The following is a 27,316-nucleotide window of genomic DNA, read 5'->3' as shown; positions in this document are numbered from 1 at the left end:
CCAAATCTCCTCAGTCTCCTAATGAAGTAGAGACACTGGAATTCCTTCTTTGTGATTGCATCAATGGGTTCAACCCAGGATAAACCTCTGACGGCCGAGAACTTAAAGCTGCTCACCTTTGCATCCCTGATCCCTCCATGAGGACAGGTGTGTGTTCTTCAGACATCCCCTCCTGATGTCAGTTCCTTTTTCTAGCTGATATTGAGTGCAAGGTTATCATTGCAACACTAGTCAACCAGGTAATCTATCTCACTCCTGTATGCTTCCTCATTGCTATGAGATTTTAACTACAACTGGCGTGAAAAAGGATCTAATGCTTTCCCGGCGTCTATGACAAACTCTTCTCAGGCTTTCAGCTGGTTACAGGTATCGATTATAACTGATGTCTTGATGACAAACTCCACCATCTTCATGAAGTTTATTTGTTACAACTGTCATGTTAGCTGCAAATTTATGGGTGGTATTTGAGTTGTACTGAGCTGCAAAAGCGTGAGTGTAGAGAGATGGCTAGTTGGTTCAGCATACGTCCTTCCAGTGCAACTGTGTTGATTGTCAGTGAGGAGGAAATATTATGACTGATCCATTCTGAATGTGGTCTCCCAGTGAGGATGCTGAGGATCCAGCTGCTGGGAGGAACAGAATTCTTGGTTTAGAAGCTTTGTGATTAATATTGAAGGGACAGTGGTGTTGAATACAAAGGTGTAATTGATAAACAGCAGCCTTACACATTTTGCTGTTGTTCAGGTGCTCCGAAGTAGTGAAAAGGCAGTGAGGTTGCATCTACTGAAGATATACTGTATTGTGACTATAGGCAAATAGCAGTTAGTCCAGGTCTTGCTTAGGCATGTGTTAATTATAGCCACGACTAACCGTTTTAAGTACTTCATTACAGTAGCTATGAGTGCTACTGGCTGATGCTTCTACACCTAATTTCTCAGGGGACTCACCCTACATTTCCAGTGCAGTGGTATGATTGCTTCCCTTTTGAAGCAGCTAGGAACCTCTGATTGCAGCAAAATTTGAAGATGTCCTTGCACATTCCAGCCAGCTGCTCTGTATGTGTTGCTTTGGATTTCCAGCATCTGTATAATTTCTCATGTTTGTGTCAGCACAGATTTTCAGTGCCTGATCAGGTTAGGACCTGACGGCTTACAACCTCTTAAAGGATTTTCTGACTTGGCTTCCAAGGCAGAGATCACAGGGCTGTTAGTTGCTGGGGGACTTGCACAGATATAGTGTTATTCTCTCTTTCAAAGCCTACGTAAAAGATTTTGAGTTCATTGGGAAGTAAAGCATCACTGCCATTTATGCTGTTAATTTTTCCCTGTTGGAAGTAATGTCATGCAAACACTGCCACAACTGATTGTGTCTCTAACTTCACATGGAATTGCCTCTTCATTATCTTAATGGCCTCTGTAGGTTGTACCTGGGCTTCTTGTCAGGTTCTGCATTGCCTCTCCTAAGTCTATAAATGTAGTCCGAAGCAAACTGGGAATCTCCTGGTTCATCCAGGGTTTCTGCTTTGGGAAAACTTCAGTTTTGATGAATTGGTGAAGGCTGTGACTTAATCATTCAGATCCAAAGATGAATTCCTGAATATGGTCCATTCCACCTGTGCTGTTAATGCTGTTCCAGCTCCATTGACCATAACTTTGTGATTCTCAACACTGACGCTGCAAACCTCAGTCTCTGCCTATGTTTCTGGCATAGAAGTACAGACAGGTGATCAGACTTGCCAAAGTGTGGGTGTGGGATGACATGGTCAGCATCCTTAATGTGGGGTAACAGTGATCTGGTTGAAGCCCCGTAACGATCATGAAGGAATCTTGGTGCACTACTTGGTGACTGTGTCATGGTGCTCAGCTCCTCCAGCGTCAGCTTGACATTTGCCAGGGATGGAGTGTACTCTGCTACCAGAATGATAGTGGAGAGCTCCCTTAGTAGATAGAAAGGACAGCAATTGACTGCCACATGTTCCTGGTTGGGGGAATATTACTGAGACAAGTCTACCTTGTCTGTGCAATCATGAATCAAGTGGTACTGAATCTGCCTTTACCTGATGTTGCCATCCATGTGGTGGGTGCTGAAGTCCTCAGACTGAAGCACTGTGCACTGGGTGTGAGCCATGTTTCTGTGAAGCAGAGTACACAATAGTCCCTGATGTCCTTCTGGTACTGCAGTCTTGCTCTGATATCACCAATTTTATTTCCATAGACAGTGTATTACCAAGAGGATAGTGGGGTGGGGGCTTCCTCAGACCCTGCATTTCATTTTTACCTGTAGCTGTCCCTGGCAGCCTCATTTTTCTGAAACAATGGAGACCTCTCCTAAGCTTCCAGGTGCTGCACTCATTCCCTGGGTTTATTCCCATCTGTATTAACCCAAGGCAGAATGAGAGATCAGAGAGAGGTACATCGAATGTTGGTTAGTATTTAGAAAGTGGAGGTGTTAGATGTCTTAGAATGCACATGTGTGGATAATCTCCACAGTGCCAAATGAGATCCTGCTCAAAATGCTACTGAAACAAGGAGGAAGGTAGATGGGGCCCTGAAGGAGATTTTTAACAATTTCATTAGTCACCAGAGGACTGCAAGATGTTGTTCCTTGATTAAATAAGAACAGCAGGGATAAGCCAGGTAACTGCAGGTCATAGTGTTGTACAACAGAGGAAAGAGGCCTTTTGGTCCAACTGATCTGTGCTGACAAAGTTGACCCATTTCCCTCTAGACCTTACCTGCCCATCAACATTTCCTCTAAATTTTTTTTACAACTTTGTGGGCCAACCATTGCTCTGAGCAGGAAATTTTTACGTGAAAACTACACGGTATTTTAAATGTTCTTTTTTGTAATATGATGACTATGGATATTTAGAATGAAAACTGAATTATTAATTGAAGGGTATGATGAAATATAGAACAACAAAAAAAATCTTTCATATTTCATATACTTTTTCTCATCTGTCTTTTTAAAAATCCCTTGTCTATAAACACTATCTAGATTAATTTCACATCCAAATGAAAGATGCATCTTAATCCTCATTAGATCATCCAAGTGTTCCACTTCCAGTCTGTCTCTGGATTTACATTCATTGATTTCATAAAATTGAATCTATGTTCGCAGTCAGCACTAGAATCTGGCTGGCAGTTTATTAACAACGAGCTACCAACTTCCATTCTGTGTTTATTGCTACCATTTATAACAGTATTGTAACTTGAAACATTAACAATGTAAGTAAGTTGAAGCTCTAAACATTTTCAAAGTAAAGGTTGTGGTACATTTATTATTAAGAAAGTTTATCGGTTATATTTATTAACACATAATTCATTACAGGGTATTTCACAATTATATTAACATTATATAAAAGAAAATTCCAGCTGCACAGCTACAAAGGCTATGTTCAAGGGAACATTTCAGTTACACCCATGAAGCTTAGAGGGAATAGTGCTGCCCAAATACCTGTTGAAATGCCTTTTAAGAATTGTAATTGTAATTGCACCTGCCCCAATCACTTCTTCTTGTAACTCGTTCCATGTATCAACCCACCTCTGGAGAAAGAATTTGCCACTCAGATCCCCTTTAAATGTTTCCTCTTTCACTTTAAACTATGCCCTCTAATTTTAGACTCCCTTACCCTAGGCAAAAAAGTGTAAGCATTCAACCTCAAAATTAATCAATAAAGCCTCCTACTCCAGAAGGTTGGTTAGCCTCAGATTTGTGGTAGGGAAATTATTAGAGAAAATGCCAAGGAACAATCTATGTACATTTGAAAGTTGGGAACTGATCAGGGATAGTCAGCGTTGTTGTGTGTGGGAGAGAGTGGTGGGTGGAATCCTTTCTCAGGACTGTCCTGATGAAGGGTCTTGGCCTGAGATGTCAACTGTGTACTCATTTCCATAGATGCTGCCTGGCCTGCTGAATTCCTCCAGTGGATTGTGTGTGTTGCTTTGGATTTCCAATATCTGCAGATATTCTCGTGCTTGTGACCTTAGATGTGAATGAGGCTGGTTTTGTGGATAGCAAGGAAGGTCATTTAAGGATACAGTAGGATATAGATCAGATGGAAAGCTGGGCAAAGCACTGGCATATGGAATTTAATCCTGACAAGTGTGAGGTAATCTACTTTAGGAAGTCACATAGGTGTAAGACATATACAGTAAATGGCAAGGCACTAAGTTATGTTGATGACTTGGGGTTCAAGTCCAATATTCCCTGAAGGTGACAACACAGGTAGGTTGGTGAAGAAAGTATGTGGTATTCTCATCTTCATGGGCTGGGGCATAAAATATACAAGTCAGAATGTTAGGTTTCAACTTTACAAAATGCAGAATAGACCATAGTCAGAGTACTTAGCGGCCTTTCTGGTCACCACACTGTGCAAGGATTGTGGTTACATGGAAGATGCAAAGAATAGATACAATCAGCTGCACTAGACTCTATCAATGAGAGGTCTCGGCATTGGAGTCATGTCCAATCTATGGACTAGAATCATTGTTTGGTCCAGTCATTGTAACGGTATGTTTGCAGTGTAGTGTTCCAACTCTAAGACTCTTTGGAGACTTAGTCCTGCCTTCAAGGACAGACAAGCCAGTCCCAGCCTGGGACTGTGCATGTCCCAGATCTGTCTAGTCGGGGCCTCATGGGAACTAGAGAAAGGGAGTCTCTAGTTCAGGAGAAAACCAAGGCGGTACCTGAGCAGTCTGGAATTATTGCAGCTACACCTAAGGGATCCAACCGCCAGGTCCCAAGGAAAGGAAAGACTCCTATACACAGACACACACAAAATGCTGGAGGAACTCAGCAGGCCAGGCAGCATCAATGGAAAAGAGTACAGGCAACGTTTCGGGTTAGACAGGTCCTGCTGAAGGGTCTCAGCCTGAAATGTCTACTGTACTCTTTTCCATAGATGCTGCCTGGCTTGCTGAGTTCCTCCAGTATGTTGTGTGTGTTGCTTGGATTTCCAACATCTACAGACTTCCTCTTCTTTGTGATTAGATCCTATACACAGACCCTCGGAACCTATTCCTGGGGGCGCAAGGACCATTTGTAACACCTTGGTGTCATCGCCTGAGGATTTGGATTGTGATTTGGCTACTGTTTCCATGAATGAGTTTTGGGAACCTAGGGAGGAGACACTGCCACCGAAGGAGTCATCCTTGAAGCAGTGTTCAGAGGAACTTGCAACACCCAGTCTAGTCGAAGTTCCTTCCGTATACAGGTCATCGAATCTTAATCTTCCCCGATTACACCACGGAGGTTATGGAGCAACGGCGGAGTTTCCGTGAGGTGCTGCAACTGCTGAGAGAGAAGGAGGTTCAGCATTTGCTACGTTTCCCAGCCAGGCTCCATGTTCATCACCAAGGTCAAGTGGAAGTATTCAGCAACCTGGTTGAAGCCAAGACTTTTGTAGACCAAAAACTTTGAAAGGCTATTTTTCATAACATAAATGAAGAGAGTCTAAACGTGCTCTGTGCAGACTTTAATCATGGCAGTTCTCTTTTCTATCCTCAATTTGTTCTTTATTATGCGTGCTAATGAGGGGCAGTTAATTGGAGGTGTTTTTCTCCTCTTTTGTCCGGTGGTCCCAGATTAGGATGAGGGCAACTTTGCTTCGTTTGGGGAAGCAATGGGCGGGGGTTTTGTTCACATATTTGTTAACTGTTCATATTATTTTTTGTTGGTTCTTGCTGGCTGTGAGTTTGTGTGTTTCATTACAATGCAAAAGGTACCACAAGTGAATAATACTCTTGACTCCATAACCTTGGTGCCTTGGAATGTGCGTAGTTTAGGTCACCCAATAAAGCGAGGTAAAGTTTTTGCACATTTGAAATCATTGAAATCTGACATTATATTCTTACAAGAAACTCAGGTTAAAGTCACTCAGCATAGGAAACTCAGGGCTAATTGGATTTCACAGGTTTATCAGGCACCTTTCACATCTAAAGCCAGAGGCGTTGCCATTCTCTTTCGTAAGACTGTGCCTTTTTGTTTTCATTCATCCATAATTGATCCAAATGGCAGGTTTATAATTTTAACTGGGCATATCAATTTACTTCCCATTGTACTGGTAAACGTTTACGGGCCGAACTCGGACGATCCGGGTTTTTTCCACAAGGTGTTTGACTTGATCCCAGATAAAGATTCAAGCTACATATTGATCATGGGTGACTTAAATTGCGACCTGGACCCGTATTTAGATAGGCTGTCCTCTGCCCCCCCCCCACCTAATATTCTTGCTGTGCAAACTCTTAACAGTTTGATGAAATCGAAGAAGGAGGTGGATATTTGGAGACTACAACACCCGTCTGACAGTGATTATTCTTTTTATTCTCATGTACACAGATCATATACACGGATCGATTATTTTTTAGTCGACTCCAGATTAATCTTTAATATTAACCACACCAAATATCACAGCATAATAATACCTGCCCATAGTCCTGTCAATCTCAATCTTCAGCTGTCCCTCCCTAAGCAAGCCTATAACTGGCGCTTCAATTCCTTTTCGCTCAAGGATCAGGCATTTAAAGAATACATTACGATGCACATCTCATAGTTCCTTGAGACCAACAACAACAGCGAGGTGAATTACTCAACACTGTGGGAAACACTTAAAGTGTATATCAGAGGACAAATTATTTCTTATGAAGCAGAAAAGGGCTAAGCAAGGTCGATTGGAAGTGATTGAGAAAGAATTACTAGTGGCTGAACAGGCTTACAAAAACTCTTTGCTCCAATCAGATTATAATAACATTCTCAAATTAAAATACAAATACAACTCCATTCTAGGGAAACAAATTGGCAACATACTACTTAAACAGCAACATTTTGAGTTTGGTGACAAACCACAGAAGTTATTGGCAAGGCAGTTAAAAGGAGAACAAGCAAAACGAGCCATTTACAAAATAAAATCCAAATCTGGCCTGATGTTTATGGACTTAAAGGATATTAACAAATGACTTAGTGAGTTCTATTCAGAAATTTACACCTCCAAATCAACAGCTACACGGGAAGATTTTGGTAAGTTTTTTTATCTGCTTCACTTCCCACAATTAGATGCAGCTTTCAGGGAGAATTTGGATTTGGGTTTTTCGCTATCTGAGTTACAGGATGCCATCAAAGCATTTCCAACCGGTAAGGCGGCTGGACCAGACGGTTTCGGGCTAGAGTTCTATAAAGCCTTCCGAGATATCCTTTCACCGACTTTGCTGAGAATGGTTCGGGATACCTTTAAAAACAAGAGGCTCCCACCCTCTCTCAGTGAAGCAAATATCTGTGTTTTATTAAAAAAAAGGTAAAGACGAAACGGACCCTGGAAGCTATAGGCCCATTGCACTACTAAATTATGATCTGAAAATAATTACAAAAGTGTTAGCAAATCGGCTTGGTAAGTGTATAGCAACTATCATTCACCCGGACCAAACGGGATTTATCCCGGGCAGGTACTCCTTCTGTAATGTCCGTAAAATTCTCAGTATTTTGTATGCCGATTATGGGAAAGATGATAGAGCTGCTATACTGTCTCTAGATGCCCACAAGGCATTTGATATGATAGAGTGGCCCTATCTAATTGCAACACTCAAGAAGTTTGGATTCAGCGACACTTTTATAGAATGGGTCAAAATATTATATACTAATCCAAAATCCTTCATTCTCACAAATGGGGATAAATCCAATCTGTTCTGTCTGCAATGTGGTGTTCGCCAAGGGGACCCATTGTCCCCCCTGCTGTTTAACATAGCACTGGAGCCCCTGGCAATTGGCATTAGGGGCCACACACATATTAAAGGTATTAAGTTGGGCAATATTGAGACCCTTCCACTCAGGAATACTGCCTTCGAGATTCCCCAAGACGTAAGAGTATTCACGAAGCTGGACCTGAAGAATGCGTACAATCTGGTCCATATAAAGGAAGGTGATGAGTGGAAAACTGCATTCAATACCCCACTGGGCCACTACGAGTACCTGGTTATTCCCTTTGGTCTTGTGAGCACTCCAGCAGTCTTTCAGGCCTTTATAAACAATGTGCTCCGGGAACTCTCCATAAGTATGTCTTAGTTTACTTGGAGGCTGATATCCTAATCTTCTCAAAGTCATGAAGGAGCTCATCGTTCATGTCAGGGATATTTTAAAGAAGTTTCTAATCCATGGACTTTATGTCAAGCTGGAGGTGCAAATTTCATGTGACCACCATTTCATTTTTGGGTTTCATCATCTCCAATGGCAATCTCAAAATGGACCCTACAAAGAGATAGGCTGTCAGATTTGGCCACAACCATCCAGTGTCCAACAAGTCCAACAATTCCTGGGGTTTGCTAACTTTTACTGGAAGTTCATCAGGAAGTCCAGCTCCGTGGCAGCTCCGCTGACGGCGCTAACTAAGATGGGCGCCTTTGTCTGGGCTACTGAAGCCGAGGCTGTTTTGCAGAGGCCAAACACTGGTTCACATCAGCTCCTATCTTGGTTTCACCTAACCAGGCCCTTCCCTTCATGGTGGAAGTGGATGTCTCAGACATCAGTGTGGGTGCAGTGTTGTCTCAATGGTCACCTTTGGACAGTAAACTGCACCATGTGCGTTCTTTCTCAGGCGGCTATTCCTGGCAGAGAGAAACTATGACATCGTGAATTGGGAGCTACAGCAATTAAGTTGGTATTGGAGGAATGGTGTCACTGGCTTGAGAGGTCCAAGAAATCTTTTATTGGGACACCAAGTGTCTGAATTCCAGACAAGTCAGGTGGTCTCTTTTCTTTAAACATTTTAACTTTGTCCTGACCTATCGACTGAGGTCAAAGAATCAAAAACCAGATGCTTTGTCTTGTCAGTTCAATGAACCCAAAGGAGAGGAGCAGCTTACTACCATTTTGCCCCAAGCTAAGGTGATAGCTCCAAACCATTGGGGAATTGATAAACTTGTTCGCAATGTCCAAGCACAAGGGGACACTTCGAAGGATGTTCTGTTTGTTCCACTCCGTCAAGTCACAGGTACTCCAGTGGGGACATTCTTTGAGAATATCCACTCACCTAGGGATTGCCAGGACCCTTGACTTCATCAAGAGAAGGTACTGGAGGCCTGGAATGGCAAAAGATGTTTGACAGCACATGCATGCATGCAAGGTGTGCACCCAGCATGGAACACTGTACACAACCTCAAGGTCTCCTCCATCCTCTACCTGTTCCAGACTGACCATGGGTGCACATCTCCATGGACCTTGTCATAGGTCTTCTGCCTTCCAATGGGATGACTGTCATCATGGTAATTGTTGACTGGTTTTCAAAGGCCTGCAGGTTCAGTGCCTTGGACAAGCTACCATCTGCAGAGGAGACAATCAAAATTGTTGTTGACCAAGTCTTCAGAATCCATGGTTTTCCGGTGGATCATATCCCACTTCTGGAGGGCATTCTCAAACTAATCGGTGGACATAGTTATGAATCATATCCCGTTTCTGGAGGGCAGATTGGGGCAACAGCAGCCTCTCCTCTGGGTTTCACCCACAGTCTAACAGCCAGATTGAGCGGGTCAACAAAGATCTGAAATGAACCCTAAGATGCCTGGCCTCAGAAAGACCTGACAAGTGGTGTGACCATTGACGTGGGCAGAGGTCGAGCACAACATCTTACAGCAGTGATTCCCAGTGGGGGTGGTTCTGCCTCCTAAGAGGGTGGTTATGTGTCCTAAGAGGGCATTAGGGGAATAACCCATTTCTTTGCAAGGTAGAAGAACAGGAAGTGAGCTTGCAAGAAGAAATTACTGAAATTCAGAATGATGAAGAAGTAAAAATGCTTTTCAAAAACATTGGTTATTCTGGTATGTGGCTACGCTGTCATACAAAGTTTCCTGGTCTTTGAAGAGCTAAAGTGCTCTTCATTGCATTTCAATCTTCCTACCTTGTTGAAAAAGGCTTCAATGCAGTGAACCACATACTCACAAAAAACAGAAACTGCTTGGACATTGTTGGGGAGGGGAGGGGAACGTCAACTCAGACCATGAGAGGCCTGCGTCGGGTATTTTCATGCCTTACAAGGCACAGATTGGAGTCTGTGAGGGGCGCCACTCCTCACACAGACACTAGAGCAATGTGTGGTTAAGTGCCTTGCTCAAGGACACAAACATGCTGCCACAGCTGGGGCTCAAGCTAGTGATCTTCAGATCACTAGACAAACGCCTTAACCACTTGGCCACGTCCACACACATTGGACATTGTTACGTGTGGGGATTTAAGGCTTTTGCTGTCACAACTTGAACCAGTTATTTCAACTCTTGCTAAACCCCATCAAGCTCAAGGATCACATTGATCACTTGCCTAAGAGATCAAGGATCACATTGGTATGGAAGCTGCTGTACAGGCACAGGTACTGTGTAAGCTAGGTTTAAAGATAAATAAAAATTTAAAGCTGAATCATTATTCCCATGTTAGCAAATAGCATGTTTTTACACTACGGGGACGTCGGAGAGTATATTATTTCTAAGAGGGGTATTGACAAGTATGAAGTTGTCAAATATGAAAGTGCTTTGAGGGGTGTTGGTGTAAAAAGGTTGGGAAACACTGCCTTACAACATTCGGCAAATGGGATTTCACCATTTGACAGACAGGAGCCTTGGGGCGACCACCTCCCTGTAGCACCATTTGAGAGCCAATTTGGCCACGCTTCCTTGAGCAAGAGGCTGAGTTTGGGGTTCCTGGAGAACAGGTCTTCACGGTGAGCTGAGTTTTGGACTCACAAATTGTTCGATGTGTTCGGGCCTGAGGAATAAAGCTCAGTGCCTGAAAACGACATCCAGTTCTCATCCATGACTTCAACTTCACCTTCACCTTGGCTCCTTAGAGACTGTTAGGAAACTGGAGCTGCAGCTCGATGACCTTTGGCTTGTTTGGGATAGTGAGGATGTGATAGACAGGAGCTACAAGCAGGTAGCTCCACCGGGGCCACAGGAGACAGATAAGTGGGAAGGAGAGGGAAGGAAGGGTGTCAGGTAGTGGAGAACACCCCTGTGACAGTCCCCCTAACAATAAGTACTGCATTTTGAGTACTGTTAGGGTTGGTGATCTACCTGGAGGAAGCAACAGTGGCCGTGCCTCTGGCACTGAGTCTGGCCCTGTGGCTTAGAAGGGTAGAGAGCGGAAAAGGATGGCAGTAGTAATAAGGGACAGTAAGTTAGTAAGTTAGGGGGACAGATAGTAAGTAGTTAGTAAGTAAGTTAGTAAGTAGTAAGTTAGGGGGACAGATAGGTGATTCTGTGAGCACGAAAAAGAAACGCAAGTGGTATTTTGTCTCTCAGGCGCCAGGGTTCATGATGTTTCTGAGCACGTTCACAATATCTTGAAATGGGAGGGTGAGCAGCCAGAGGTCATGGTACATATCGATACTGATGACACAGGTAGACAAAGGGAGGAGGTTCTGAATACAGAATACAGGGAGTTAGGAAGGAAGCTGAGAAGCAGGACCTCAAGGGTAGTAATCTCGGGATTGTTGCCTATGCCACGTGGCAGTGAGTATGGGAATAGAATGAGGTGGCAGACAAATGCATGACTGAAGGATTAAAGGAAGGGGCAGGGATCAGATTTCTGGATTATTATGACTTCTACCGGAGCAGGTGTGACCTGTACGAAAAGGACAGGTTGCAATTGAATCCGAGGGGGACCAATATCCTGGTGGGAAGGTTTGCTAATGCTATTGGGGTACTGCAGAAGGGTAGGAACCAAAGTGAAGAGGCAGAGGATGGGGCAGTTGGTGCACAAATAGAGACAGCTTGCAGGGAGTTTGTGAGGAAGGACAGGCAGATGTTAGAGCAAAGATACACTCAGCCTGATGGTTTGAGATGTGTCTATTTTAATACAAGAAGTATCATAAACAAGGTGGAAGAACTTAGAGCGTGGATCAATATGACATTGTGGCCATTATAGAGACATGGATGTCTCAGGGGCAGGAATGGCTGCTGAGTGTGCCGGCCTTTAGATGTTTCAGAAAGGACAGGGAGGGAGGCAAAAGAGGGGGGGGGCATGGCATTGCTAATCAGTGATAGTATCACGGCTGCAGAAAAGGAGAAAGTCATGGAGGGATTATCTATTGAGTCAGTGTGGGTGTAAGTCAGAAACAGGAAGCGGGCAATAACTACTAGGTGTGTTTTATAGAACCCTCAACAGTGACAGGGACATCAAGGAGCAGATAGGAGGGCAGAATCTGGTGCAATAATAATAGAATTGCTGTGATGGGAGATTTTAACTTTCCTCCTATTGACTGCCATCTCCTTAAAGCAAGGAGCTTAGATGGGGTGGAGTTTGTTAGGTGTTATTAGGAAAGGTTTCCTGATGCAATCTGTAGATAAACCAGCTAGAAGAGAGGCTGTACTTGATCTGCTGTTGGGAAGTGAACCAAGTCAGGGGTCAGATCTCTCAGTGGGAGAGCATTTTGGAGATAGTGATCACAAATGTATCTCCTTTACCATAGAACTGTAGGGGGATAGGAGCAGATAATCTGGAAAACCATTTAATTGGGGTTGGGGGAAATATGATGCTATTAGGCAGGAACTTGGGAACATAAATTGGGAGCAGATGTTCTTGGAAATGCATGATATTCTGCATAGGTATGTTCCATTGAGGTGGGGAAAGGATGGTAGGGTAAAAGAACCATGGTGTACAAAGGATGGAGAAACTCTAGTTAAGAAGAAAAGAAAATCTTATGAAAGGTTCGAGAAACTAGGTACAGTTAGATATAGAAACATAGAAAACCTACAGCACAATACAGGCCCTTCGGCCCACAAAGCTGTGCCAAACATGTCCCTACCTTAGAAATTACTAGGTTTACCTATAGCCCTCTAAGCTCCATGTACCTATCCAAAAGTCTCTTAAGAGACCCTATTGTATCCGCCTCTACCACCGTTGCGGGCAGCCCATTCCACGCACTCACCACTCTATGAGTAAAAAACTTACCCCTGACATCTCCTCTGTACCTACTCCCCAGCACCTTAAACCTGTGTCCTCTTGTGGCAACCATTTCAGCCCTGGGAAAAAAGCCTCTGACTATCCACAAAATCAATGCCTCTCATAATCTTATACACCTCTATCAGGTCACCTCTCATCCTCTGTCACTCCAATCTGACCAATCTCTAATTGCTCCATAAGTTCGTCCACCTTATTCCAAGTACTACAGACATGTAAATACCGCACCTTCAGTCCTGCATTCTTCACCCTTTTGAATTTTGCCTCTGTGGTACCATTTAACTCTTTCTTCTGTCTGCATTTGTACCCAATTATTGGCTTGTCCTTCCTTACATCCAGATTTACTTGTAAATCTGCTGGCTCATCCTCAGCTCTTCATACTGGTTTCCACCCCCCTGCCATATTAGTTTAAACCACTCCCAACAGCTCTAGTAAACCTGCCCGCAAGAATATTGGTCCCCTTCAAATTCAAGTGCAACCTGTCCCACCTGCCCCAGACGAGCTCCCAATTATCCAGAAATCTGAATTCCTGCACCCTGCTCCAATTCTTCAGCCACGCACCTATCTGCCACCTCATTCTATTCCTTTCCTCACTGTCGCATGGCACAGGCAGTAATCCCAAGATTGCTACCCTTGAGGTCCTGCTTCTCAGCTTCCTTCCTAACTCCCTGTATTCTTTTTTTAAGACCCTTCTTCCTTTTTCTACCTATGTTGTCGGTACCAATATGTACCATTTCTGGCTGCTCACCCTCCCTTTTCAGGATATTATGGATGTTCAGAAGCATTGCAGTCCCTGGCACCTGGGAGTCAAACTATCTTCTGTGTTTCCTTTTCATGTCCACAGAGTCACCTATCTGTGCTCCTGACCCTATTACTGCTGCCCTCCTCTTCAGTTCCCTACCCTTCGGCCTTCGGAAGCTACAGGGCCAGACTCAGTGCCAGAGGCACAACTGCTGTTGCTTCTCCAAAGTAGGTCAGTCTCCCCCAGCAGTACTCAAAATGGAGTACTTATTGTTGAATGGGACAGCCACAGGGGTGCTCTCCACTATCTGATGTTCTGTCTTCCTTCTTCAGAAAGTCACATATTCGTCTGTGTCCTGTAGCCTTGGGGTGACCACCTCCCTGTAGCTTCTGTGTATCACTGCTTCAATTTCCCTAACAAGCCAAAAGTCATCGAGGTGCAGCTCCAGTTCCCTAACACTGTTTATAAAGAGCTGCATCTTGATGCACCTGGTTAGAGAGGCTGGAAGTCTCTTGTAAATTCTACAGAACAGAACTCTGGCTCTATAGACATACTCCCTATTCTCTCAGGAGTTAATTTAGGGGAAAAAAATGAAATAAATAAGGATTGAATTTATCTTCTTACCTTACTTCCACCTGTTTTCGCTGAAGCCTTGTTGAGCCAAGGCCTTACTACTCTGACAATGACCGCTCTCATGATACTGCTCCGTTACGCAGTACCCCTCTTTTATAGAGACTGGGTTTTTAAAGCTCTTGGCTGGACCTGCGTGGGAAGACTTCAGTTGCGTCTGCACAGTGCTCCAATCAACGACTCCCATCGAAAAACTTCCTGCTTTTTAAAGCTCTTTGCTGGACCTGAGCAGGAACGCTTCTGTTGCGTCAGGATTTAGCACTGTAGCCGATTGATTCTGGAACCAATTGTAATGGATGACTGGTCCTATAACCGTATCACATTTTGGGAATGTGGGGTTCCTTTCAGGCTTTCATTTTGTGCTCCTGTGGATGGAGACCTCTTTGTCGACTTTGAAGCCTGGGTAATAGAGAGAGTCAGCCAAAGACGTTTATATATCCTTCTTTAGAGTAAAGCCAACCTCCTCTAAACAAGAAAGTACTCTGTTCAATGTCGCAGATGGATGGGTCTCTGATGTCCCCATTACTACACTATCATCACGATAGACACAGACATGAGGGATACCTTTGACCAACTTATCAATAAGCATTGGAAAATACCAGGGGACAAACTCACCCAAGTGGCAACCACTTCTATCAAAAAAGGCCTGTGTGCATGTTCATTATTATAACTTCCCAATAGTCTTTGTTCAGAATCACCTGATTGTTGCCGTGTTTAAGTCTAGTGTTGAGAACTGTTGGCCTCCAGGTGGGATTGCATGCAAGATATGCATTCAGTTTCATCGTAGGGTTTGCAGTCAATTTGTAGTCGCCTCGGATGTAAATTGACCCATGAGATTTGAGAACAGGTACAATCAGATCTGACCACACTGAGTGTATTTAGATTGGGAAAATCAGGTTGGTGTAGGATCTACAAAGAAGGAATTAATAGAGGGCTACTAGATGGCTTTATAGAGCAGCTTGTGGCTGAGCCCACTAAGGAAAAGGCAATTCTGGATTTGGTGTTGTGTCTTGAACCAGATTTAATTAGGGAGTTTACAGTAAAGGAATACTTAAGAGGCAGTGATCATAATATGATAGACTTCATTCTGTAATTTAAAAAGGAGAAGCTAAAATCAGATGTATCAGTATTACGGTGGAGTAAGTCGAAATAGGGATGATGACAGAACAGCAATGGCTGGACTTTCCGGGAGCAATTTGGAAAACACCAGGTAAATGCATTCCAGAGAAGAAGTATTCTATGCGGCAACCGTAGCTGAAAAGGGAAGTCAAAGACAGCATAAAAAGGATTGTGATGCTTTCAAAAACCAACAGAAGGCAACTAAAAAGCAATAAGGAGAGAAATGAAGGTACGCTTGCCACTAATATAAAAGAAGATACATTTTTTTTTTACTTTAAAGAGTAAAACAGGGGTAAGAATGGTATCGGTCCACTGGAAAACTAGACTGAAGAAGTAGCAATGGAGGACAAGGAAATAGCAGAATAATGTATTAAGTATTTTGCTTCAGTCTTCACTGTGGAAGGCACCAGCAGCATACCAGAAATTCGAGAGTGTCTGGGGACAAAAGTGAGTGCGATTGATATTACTAAGGAGAAGGTGCTTTGGAAGCTGAAAGATCTGAAAGTTGATAATTCACTTACACCAGATGGCCTACGCTGCCAAGATTCTGAAAGAGGTAACTGAAGAGATTGTGTAAGTATTAGTTGTGATCTTTTTGGCTACCAGTGACTTGTGTTCAATAGAGGTCTGTGTCGGGTGCATTCCTTGGAGATGGAGTGCAAAGTAAATAAGTGTTATGCGGGGTCATTATATCATTACATAAATGGACATGAGTGCCTGATAAAAATAAATCAAACCCGAGATATATGATATATTATATGTAATGCTCTGTAGGGTTTCACTGCTAATGTAATGGTTTCTCTGTAGCAGTAATGTTTGGGTTATGACTAGAGATAGTGGGGGCTTTGGAATGTGGGGCTATCCAATGAGAGGGATGTTGTTCTTTCTTGTGGGTCTGAGAGAAGGGATTTTGTGGTCTTTTGTCGAGGAGAGATGAATCGAGAAGACGCAAATGGAGAGAGTTGGTAGACTGCCGGACGGAGTGGACTTGGAGCGAGGGTCCAGGGGTCAGCTACGCTCGGAGAAGGTCAAGAGGGAACCAGTGGACTGAACCGTGAGCTCTAACGTTGTGCATTAGACTGTTTCATGAGAATGGGCCCTTTTCTTTTTCTTTGTTTCTTTACTAACAATATAGTCAAATAAAGAATTATAAAACTCAAACGTTTAATCGCATATTGTGTACAGTTTATTATGTCATGGTACGGATTTGTAACAGGGGAACACATCACACAGCATCCACCCAAACAAGATTTCTTAAGTTTGGCTGGGCCGAGGGCTGTCTTCCCCTAGATGAAGCTGCTAGCCGAACTGAAAGTTACATATATATAACATGAATTCGTGGAGTAAAAATCATGCAAATAGGCATAATCTGTACATCAGTGGAGCAGCAGCAGGAGGTACGGGTGTTGGTTACCTCTTAAAGGAGAGATCAGGCTGTGGGGCCTCTTCCAACTTTGGTTTCTTTTTCAAGTATGCATTGAGATTTGACTGCTTTTTCTTAAGTTTCCTATCATGAAGCAGTTCTTGGTAGCAGGAAATCATGTCGAGAACACCTCTCTTTCCCATTTCAGGGTCATTATCGATGAATATCGCAAATTTCAAAGAGGCACCAACATACCCTGATTCTCACCAGCTTCCAAACACTGTGTCACTTGCAGTTTCACATCCATGCTAATGCTATTCCTAGACATCTTAAAATGTACTACCCTCACTGAAGATGCAGGCTGTTTCCCAGACATTATGAGTGAAAAAAATGGAATAAATTGGCAAGGGACCAAGAATGTTTACACACGCGTGGGAGGCAGAGCGTGATTGGCTGTGGGTGGCTCAGAGCGTATGTAAAGTGCTCTCATTGGTAGATTGATTGTTTAATGTAATGGCAGCCACTCTTGAGAAGTTTTAAGTGGTGTTCAGAATGTATTTATTGTCATTTAAAAAAATTTCATTGAAGAATTAAATAACTGCGTTGTAACGAATATGCGGGGTCTGAGTGTTTTAATAATTTGGATGACGGAATTGATGGTTTTGTGGCCAGGTTTGTGGATGATACAAAGAGGTGGAAGGATGGGTACTGTTGAGGAATCAGGGAGTCTGCAGAAGGATTTAGACAGATTAGGAAAATGGGCAAGGAAGTGGCAGATGGGATGTAGTATGGTCATGCACTTTGGTCAAAGGAATGAAGACTTAGACTATTTTCTAAACAGAGAGAAAATTCAGAAATCAGGGGTAAAAATGGACTTGGGAGTCCTTGTGCAGCATTCCTAAGTTAACTGCTGTAGTTTAACTTGTGGGTTGAATCAGTGGTAAGGAAGGGAAATGCAATGTCAAGGATGTAATACCGAGGCTTTATTCGCCATTTGTCAGACTGCACTTGGAGTATTGTGAGCAGTTTTGGGCCCCTTATCTCAGAAAGGATGGGCTCTTTATATAATCAAAATGCGGGATACACATACCAGTCATAATTAACAATTGTTAACTAGAACCGTTAAGCCTTTGAGTTTATGGTTTAATCTTGTCAAGATTACGATTATTAAGTAGAGGTGCTCAAAAACCCTAGAAGCTGACACTCTATGGCAAGCCTCAGGGCTCATGACAAACCTATGAGGAGCATTGGTTGCTCTGGACCTGTACTGACTGGATTTTAGAAGAATAAAGAATGAAAAACTGAAACTTGTCAAATATTGAAAGGCTAAGATAGAGTAGACGTAGGGAAAATGTTTCCTGCGATGGGGAAGTCAAGGACCAGAGGGTGCAGCCTCAGAATACAGGGTGTCCTTTTAGAACAGAGATCAGTCGGAACTCCTTTAGCCAGAGGGTGGTGAATCTGTGGACTACAGATGGCTGAGGAGGCCGCCATTGAGTATATTTAAAGCAGAGGTTGATAGGTTCCTATTAGTAAGGGTGTCAAAGGTTATAGGGAGAAGGCAGGAAAATGGGGTTGATGAATCAGCAATGCTGGAATGGTCAAATAAACTACTGGCGTAATTCTGCTCCTATGTCTTATGGTCTGATACACCAACTCTATCACATATGCTCTGTGTAGTCAGCTAAGTTCTTTAGGTCCACCTCATATGGCACTGGGCAGACCTGAAACATCCAGTTTGTTGCTTTTGTAATAGAGAATTAATTGCAGTGTTCCCTCTAATCCAGTTCTTGCAATATAACGCAATGTTTTCTATGGTGGGAGACTCCAAGTCCAGAGGACACAAACTCAGAATAGAGGTGTGTCCTTTTAGAATGGAAATGAGGAGGAATTTCTTTAGCCAGAGAGTGGTGAGTCTGTTGAATTCTTTGCCACAGGCAGCTGTGGAGGCCAAGTCTTTATGTATATTTAAGGCAGAGGTTGATAGATTCTTGAATGATCAGGGCATGAAGGGATATGGGTAGAAGGCAGGAGATTGAGGCTGAGAGGGAAAATGGATCTACCATGATGAAATGGAAGAGCACTCGGGCCAAATGGCCTAATTCTGCTTCTATATTTTATGGTCTTATGATAGCATCTTTTTAATCCAATTTCTGACAAATTAGGCCATTAGCCTCCCCTGACCACATGTAAGTGAAACAGGTCCCCCTGGTGAACTATTTTGCCATATAAACACCACACACATCCACACTATCTCCAGTGTAGTTGTGGAACATCATGTTCAACAGTCATAATTTTGGAATCTGGTGTAGTAAATGTAAGGGGTTTCTTCTTTTATGTTATTGCGAATGCTAACAAAATAGCTTCTTTGTTATATTATAATTAAAATGGCTTTTCTGCAATAATAACTGCGATATAAGGAGTTCTCTCTCTCTCTCTCTCTCTCTATGTTTGTTTGGGTTATATTATTGATAAGAGAGTGAACAAACCAATTGGGATAGATGTTATTCTTTCTTGTGTGTCTGTAAGCTGTTGTTTTTTTGCGGGCTTTGGGGCAGAAGGCGCGATGGGGACAAGGAGAGGAGAAGCGATGAAGACAGACTCGTGTGGAGCGTCTGGCCGACCACCGTGGTTGGTCCCAGGCGGGGGGTCGAGGGGGTCAGAGGGGATCGAATGGTGGAAAGAAGACTCCGTTAATTGAGCTCCAACTGTGTGCACGAAGTGGTTGAACTTTGATAAATTTGGTGTCTTTTACTTTCCTTTTATATTTTATCTCTATTAGTTACCTATTTCCAGCAAGATCTATAAAGTGTAATCATTTAATCGCCTATGGTGTATTGTCTGTTATTTGGTGGGGTGGGGTACATCACGCAGCATCTACACAAACTTGATTACCCAATTTGGAGGGGCCGAAGGCTGCTCCCCCTAGACGACAGCGAGCTGAGCGAGCCTGAGGATTACCAGGGGACTTCGTCCAAGATTTGATTCAGTGGGGTGCTGTGTAATTGCCCTGTTCAAATCAGTGCTGCTGTGTCTCTGTGGGATTGCGGTTAGTAATGTGTGTCTCTGTGGAATTGCTGGTTATTACTGCATGCGTGTTGGGTGGGGTGGCTGTTAGTACCCCGGAGGCCTTTGTTCGAGTTCAGACTAGCGCTGACGAGTTGGTGGTGGGACTGCCAGTGTCCCGGGTGAGGCGGGACCATGGGCTGTCCATACAGTTAGGAGAGAGAGGAAAGAGTGGTCTGATTCAGAGGTAGTGTCTGTGAATAAATGTTCCAGCTATGGCAGGCTCCGCCTGGATTTTGGGATAATGTCCACCCTAAAGGAGCGGAGGCGTACGAGATGTGGGCGGAGCGGATCTCTCAGTTGTTAGATGAGTGGCAGTGCTCAGTTGAGGGAGAGCGACAGGGATTGGTTGAAAGTTTGAGTTGGCGGGCTGTTGACGGTGTTAGAGCTGTCAGGTTCAATTACTCTGTAGTGACAGCTACCGGTTATCTGAAAGCGGGGGAAAATGCATCTGGATCAACTGGAAGTAAAATGCAGCGCCTGGAGGCTTTCCATACCTGTGTCAGGAGATTGGGATAGAGCTTTCAGTGTATCTTCTTTGGCTAGGAGGGCAGCTAAATTGCTTGCAGTGCCAGGGGGATCATTTAAGGGGATCAGCCCCTCCCTCAGTTGTTCAGCTGATCAGAGAGGTGTCGGGAAACTTAATGGAGGCCCAGTGGGGGAACGGCTTGGGGTGTGTGGGGGAGCACGTTCCCAGCAATGTACCAAGGAACTTCCGATAGGAAAAGACCCTATTCCTGAAGGCTTAGAGGGACCACGCCCCCGTGTGTCGTTATGGATAGATGGAAGCTATGCTAAAGCCATCCTCGACACCGGGGAGCAGGCCAAGTTGTTGTATAATTCATTTTACGACCGGTTTTTGAAGCATTTACCCTTAACAACATTAAGGGCACTGGAGATTTGGGGTACCAGTGCCAGTGATTATCCAGAAGACGATTATTGGTCAGTGAAACTGGAGTTCATTGGGGTATTGTCTGTGCACCCAGTGTTTCGAGCTGCTTGTGAGGACGTGTGTAGCAGCCTTGGGCCAGTACCGAATTTAAACAAGAGCCGATTGTGTTACGGCCTGGGGGACGTATCTGAGGGTGAGACCCTCTTAGTAAACGCTCCAAAATGCCACGAGGGAGGGGAGTTGACCGCTGAAGACACCTCGGTGAGAGAGAGGTCGCGGCGACTGGCCCCTGCAGCCATGGAAGACGTAGGCAGCGTGTGTGTGGATTATAGGACTCCGAACAGGCGCAGTGTTATTGACCAGAATATGGCCCTGAGGGCTGAAGACGCTATGGTTTGTTTGTGTGGTGCGACGTGGTTTAATGTGCTAGATCTGAGGAGTGGATTTTGCCAGATCCCAATGAGTGAGGCCGACAAGGAGAAGACGGCCATTATAGGTCCCCTAGGATTCTTCCAATCCGAAAAGATGCCACAGGGCATATCTGGAGCCCCTGCAACCTTCCCGCAGGGCATGAGGAAGACCATGGGGGATGTGGAGGTGTTTGGAGTTTTGGCGTATGTGGATGATCGCCTAGGGTTTGGATTCGCCTTGGGGGAGGATGATGTGAGGTAAGTGCCGGAGCCCCAGACAACCATTGAAGAATTGGAGTTCACGCTCGTCAAAGTGGAGACAGGGAAACAGGATTCCGAACTGAAACTGAGGTCATTTACTGATGAATTAATCCAGAGAGACGAAACAATGTCCAACCTTCGAAAGGATCAGCAGAAACTCAAGAAATCGATCCAGAACAGATTGGAAGACGCTGGTGGTGTAATTGCATCCCAGATGGAGATGGACATGAAGCGTGGGTCAGAACTGCTGAGACTGGGGCGAGAGTTGGAGGAGTCGGAGAAGAAGCTGACGTCTCGATTGCAGGAGGCTGAAGAGGCTGCCCAGGCAGCCCAGGCTAAGTGCCTCAGTTTGGAGAAAATCAAACAGCAGCTACCGATCAAGGGAATGAGGAAGAATGCGGATTCGAAAGATGATGTGCTGGATGTGCGGTACATGCTGCCTTTCGCTAATTTCCCCTTGATTGAGGAAGAGACTTTTGGCCCTTCTCCCACTGAGTCAGGTGTAGTGGGGAGGGCTATCTGTGGGCAGCCCGGGTTACTGCAGGACCCTGAAGGGGCCCCGGACACGGGACAGGGGGCTCCGAGTTGCAGTGGGGGCATGAGTGAGAGATTGAGAGAGGAGATGGTAAGCAGACCTGAGGTATCCCCAATAGTGTCCGAGCCGGAAGGGTTTAGGTGAGGAAGTACGGAGGTCTCAGAGGATTAGGAAACTCCCAGGTAGGTTGGCTTATGTAGCGCCTGAGGAAGAGGGCGTAAGGTCTCTGTACCTGGATTGGGTTTTTGTGTCTGCAGGAAGGGTTGGCGAGTTATTTAGAAGTCATGAGGACATGACTTTATTTGGGCGGGGGGAAAAGTGGAAGAGGTTTCTTCTTTTATGTTACTGCGAAGGCTAACAAAATGGCTTCTTTGTTATGTTATAATTTAAATGGCTTTTCTGTAATAATAACTGCGATGTAAGGACTTCTCTCTCTCTCTTTCTCTCTCTGCTTGTTTGGGTTATATTATTGAGAAGAGAGAATACGAACCAATTGGGATAGATGTTATTCTTTCTTGTGTGTCTGTAAGCTATTGTTTTTGCGGGCTTTGGGCAGAAGGCGCGATGGGGACAGAGAGGGGAGACGCGATGCTGTAAGCTGGGCAGCAGAACGGACCCCGAGCGGGAGTCCGTGGCCCAGGGTCTTCGGCAAGGAGAGGAAATTAAGACAGACTCGCGTGGAGCGTCTGGTCGACCACCATGGTTGGTCCCAGGTGGCGGGTCGAGGGGGTCGGAGGATCGGATGGTGGAAAGAAGACCCCGTTAATTGAGCTCCAACTGTTGTGCACGAAGTGGTTGAACTTTGATAAGTTTGGCTCCTTTTACTTTCCTTTTATATTTTATCTCTATTAATTACCTAGTTCCAGTAAGATCTATAAAGTGTAATCATTTAATCGCATATGGTGTATTGTCTGTTATTTGGTGGGGTGGGGTACATCACACAGCATCCACACAAACTTGATTAACCAGTTTGGAGGGGCCGAAGGCTGCTCCCCCTAGACGACAGCGAGCTGAGGGAGCCTAAGGCTTACCAGGGGGCTACATGAACAATTTGCTTAGGTTCAAGGTGATGGCTAACTTGGTATCTAGCTCAAATTTCACAGGCCAATCATGGAAAATAATGCTCACTTCTTTGCTCCAGCTGTGTCCTTGTACAGAGCTGATGATCAAATTCTGATATTTTCTCATGGCACGTTGCTTGGTGAAGCACACCTTCTCAAGGTGCCCAACCTTCTGACAGAATTGACAGATTGTCTTTTTTAATGCTTGCAACTGGACCGTTGGAGACTACTCCTACACAGCGAAGTTATCTCCATGTAGGCTTGCTTGATGTTGACTATGGGCTACAGGTCAGTATCCACTGGCAAACATTGACATTCTCAGCAGGGGTCTCTTGCTCCAGTACTGCCTGAACAAGTGGTGATGGGGGTGGCTGAATCTATGTAAGTGCCTCTCGGTAGCAAACTGTGGAATGTACTTTGTCCCAGAATAAACAGTGTTTTGCAGACAGGAGGCTGTCCTGTCTCCTCTCACCATTTACTACAATAATCAATGCTTGGAAAAGCATCACTTGCTCTAATTTGTTTGGGCAAATATCTTTGTATTTGCATTTTTGTGGCGCTAGGATCGATCTGGTTATGAAATCATCTACATTTTCATTGTGGGGTCTGAACCAGCTGTGAGAATATGAAACATGACGTAAAAACATTGTTCTGTGTCCCCAACATTGTTGAAAGCTTCAAACATATCGGTCAATTTAGATTGATTCTGTAGTTGAAGAATTTCGATATATTTCTGCCCAAGTTCTCCCAAGTGCGTGCAGAGTACCCTGAGTTTCATTGCTTCCTCCAGCTTTGCCATTGATTTTTAAAACTGGTAGGTATGCAGTGTAGTCCAGAAAGGGTTTTTCCCACTGGAACCAGAAATTTCAGAAATTGGTTCTGCCATGGCTGCGGCACAAAGTAGATTGGGTGCCTGGAGTAGAGAGGACATTCTCGTTTTTATCCTTGTTGCCAACTGTTACATATGCACAAAGCAATAACAAAAATGGAGCTGTAGAATTAATGTTTTTACTGAGTCAGTAAGCCACAGTGCATGCTAGGCAACTTGCAGTGCAGGAGAGACTAACCAGGCCCATCAAGATGAAAACATGTAACTCAGAAACCCGTGATAGCATTCCGAATGTTCCATCAAATGAACATTAACTGCGTACACACTTGCCTCATTCTGGCAGTCAATCCCATGTGGTTCAAAGGGTGCAAAATGAAGAGAAGTGACCCCTCAGCTGTACTTACATCTATTCTTGCCTCACAGACTCACCCTCAGCTCTTTGACCACAAAGAGACCAGTTTAATTCACAGTCACGCTCAGTCAGGCTGCACCATAACGTCTGTTCTTCTATAGCCTTTTATTCACTTCCAGAGTCTGTGACTTAACCGATCTTTCTTAAATATCTTTGCTCCTCCTTGCTTATTTGCTCAAACATACTTTACTGACACATACAAGGTCATAGCTGTCCTTTTTTAGCCTTATTGCCTTAGCTTTTTAAAGAAATAGAGGTGCTGGTGTATTTTTTCAGTATGGGATCTGCATGGCTGGACCAAGACAATTTGTTGATGATGCTTGCACCAAGGAACCCAAAACTCTCAACCATCGCCACCTCAGAACCACTGATACATACAGAGGCATGTGCTCCACCTCTCTCCCTGAAGTGAATGATGAGCTCTTTTGTCCTGCTGACTTGACACCATGCCACTAGACTGCTTGATATGTGAGCTCTGTCTCTGGCCCACAACTGTAATCTCAATGACAAAATTGTAAATGGTGTTCGAGCAGCGTCTGGCCACCCAGTCATGAATATATACGTTGTAGATTAGAGTCTTAGGATGCAGCCTTGTGAGGTGAGGAATACAGTTACAGCTGCAGAAAGGGTGGGTAATGTAGCAGGATCCTCTTTTGAGTCAGTATGGGTGGAAGTCAGGAACAGGAAGGGAGCAGTTACTCTGTTGGGGGTATTTTATAGGCCCCCTGGTAGCAGCAGAGATACCGAGGAGCAGATTGGAAGACAGATTTTGAAAAGGTGCAAAAGTAACAGGGTTGTTATCTTGGGTGACTTTAACTTCCCTAATATTGATTGGCATCTGATTAGTTCCAAGGGTTTGGCTGGGGCAGAGTTTGTTAAGTGTGTCCAGGATGGATTCCTGTCACAGTATGTTGACAGGCCGACTAGGGGGAATGCCATACTAGATCTCGTATTAGGTAACTGACTGGGTCAGGTCACAGATCTGTCAGTGGGTGAGCATCTGGGGGACAGTGACCACCGCTCCCTGGCCTTTAGCATTATCATAGAAAAGGATAGAATCAGAGAGGACAGGAAAATTTTTAATTGGGGAAAAGCAAATTATGAGGCTATAAGGCTAGAACTTGCGGGTGTGAATTGGGGTGATGTTTTTGCAGGGAAATGTATATGTGGTCGATGTTTAGGGATCTCTTGCAGGATGTTGGGGATAAAATTGTCCCAGTGAGGAAGATAAAGAATGGTAGGGTGAAGGAACCATAGGTGACAAGTGAGGTGGAAAATCTAGTCAGGTGGAAGAAGGCACCATACATGAGGTTTAGGAAGCAAGGATCAGATGGGTCTATTGAGGAATATAGGGTAGCAAGAAAGGAGCTTAAGAAGGGGCTGAGAAGAGCAAGAAGGGGGCATGAGAAGGCCTTGGCGAGTAGGGTAAAGGAAAACCCCAAGGCATTCTTCAATTATGTGAAGAACAAAAGGATTACAGGAGTGAAGATAGGACCAATTAAAGATAAAGATGGGAAGATGTGCCTGGAGGCTGTGGAAGTGAGTGAGGTCCTCAATGAATACTTCTCTTTGGTATTCACCAATGAGAGGGAACTTAATGACGATGAGGACAATATTAGTGAGGTTGATGATGCTCTCGAGTATGTTGATATTAAGGGAGAGGAGGTGTTGGAGTTGTTACATTAGGAGGGATAAGTCCCCGGGGCTTAATGGAATATTCCCCAGGCTGCTCCACGAGGCAAGGGAAGAGATTGCTGAGCCTCTGGCTAGGATCGTTATGTCGTCATTGTCTACGAGAATGGTACCGGAGGATTGGAGGGAGGCGAATGTTGTCCCCTTGTTCAAAAAAGGTAGTTGGGATAGTCTGGGTAATTATAGACCAGTGAGCCTTACGTCTGTGGTGGGAAAGCTGTTGGAAAAGATTCTTAGAGATAGGATCTATGGGCATTTAGAGAATCATGGTCTGATCAGGGATAGTCAGCATGGCTTTGTGAAGGGCAGATCATGTATGACAAGCCTGATAGAGTTCTTTGAGGAGGTGACCAGCATATAGATGAGGGTAGTGCAGTGGATGTGATCTATATGGATTTTCGTAAGGCGTTTGACAAGGTTCCACACGGTAGGCTTATTCAGAAAGTCAGAAGGCGTGTGATCCAGGGAAGTTTGGCCAGGTGGATTCAGAATTGGCTTGCCTGCAGAAGGCAGAGGGTGGTGGTGGAGGGAGTACATTCAGATTGGAGGGTTGTGACTAGTGGTGTCCCACAAGGATCTGTTCTGGGACCTCTACTTTTCGTGATTTTTATTAACAACCTGGATGTGGGGGTAGAAGGGTGGGTTGGCAAGTTTGCAGACAACGCAAAGGTTGGTGTGTTGTAGATAGTGTAGAGGATTGTCAAAGATTGCAGAGAGACATGGATAGGATACAGAAGTGGGCTGAGAAGTGGCAGATGGAGTTCAACCTGGAGAAGTGTGAGGTGGTACACTTTGGAAGGACAAACTGCAAGGCAGAGTACAAAGTAAATGGCAGGATACTTGGTAGTGTGGAGGAGCAGAGGGATCTCGGGGTACATGTCCACAGATCCCTGAAAGTTACCTCACAGGTGGATTGGGTAGTTAAGAAAGCTTATGGGGTGTTAGCTTTTATAAGTCGAGGGATAGAGTTTAAGAGTCGCGAGGTAATGATGCAACTCTATAAAACTCTGGTTAGGTCATACTTGGAGTACTGTGTCTAGTTCTGGTCGCCTCACTAAAGGAAGGATGTGGAAGCAGTGGAAAGGGTACAGAGGTGATTTACCAGGATGCTGCCTGGTTTAGAGAGTATGGATTATGATCAGAGATTAAGGGAGCTAGGGCTTTACTCTTTGGAGAGAAGGAGGACAAGAGGAGACATGATAGAGGTATACAAGATATTAAGAGGAATAGATAGAGTGGATAGCCAGCGCCTCTTCCCCAGGGCTCCACTGCTCAATACAAGAGGACATGGCTTTAAGGTAAGGGGTGGGAAGTTCAAGGGGGATATTAGAGGAAGGATTTTTACCCAGAGAGTGGTTGGTGCATGGA

At 44.4% G+C, this 27,316-nt stretch overlaps 1 protein-coding gene across 1 annotated transcript in view; it reads left to right on the top strand.

Moving 5' to 3' along the window:
- LOC134348978 (Kv channel-interacting protein 1-like) overlaps positions 1-27,316 on the top strand; it is a 222,925-nt gene that overhangs the window by 150,546 nt on the left and 45,063 nt on the right. The window lies entirely within an intron of this gene.

Source organism: Mobula hypostoma, chromosome 7 (genome assembly GCF_963921235.1).
Source record: "Mobula hypostoma chromosome 7, sMobHyp1.1, whole genome shotgun sequence".
Taxonomy (NCBI): domain Eukaryota; kingdom Metazoa; phylum Chordata; class Chondrichthyes; order Myliobatiformes; family Myliobatidae; genus Mobula; species Mobula hypostoma.
Note: the sequence above shows the minus strand (reverse complement) of the source record. Positions and strands in the feature narration are given on the sequence as shown.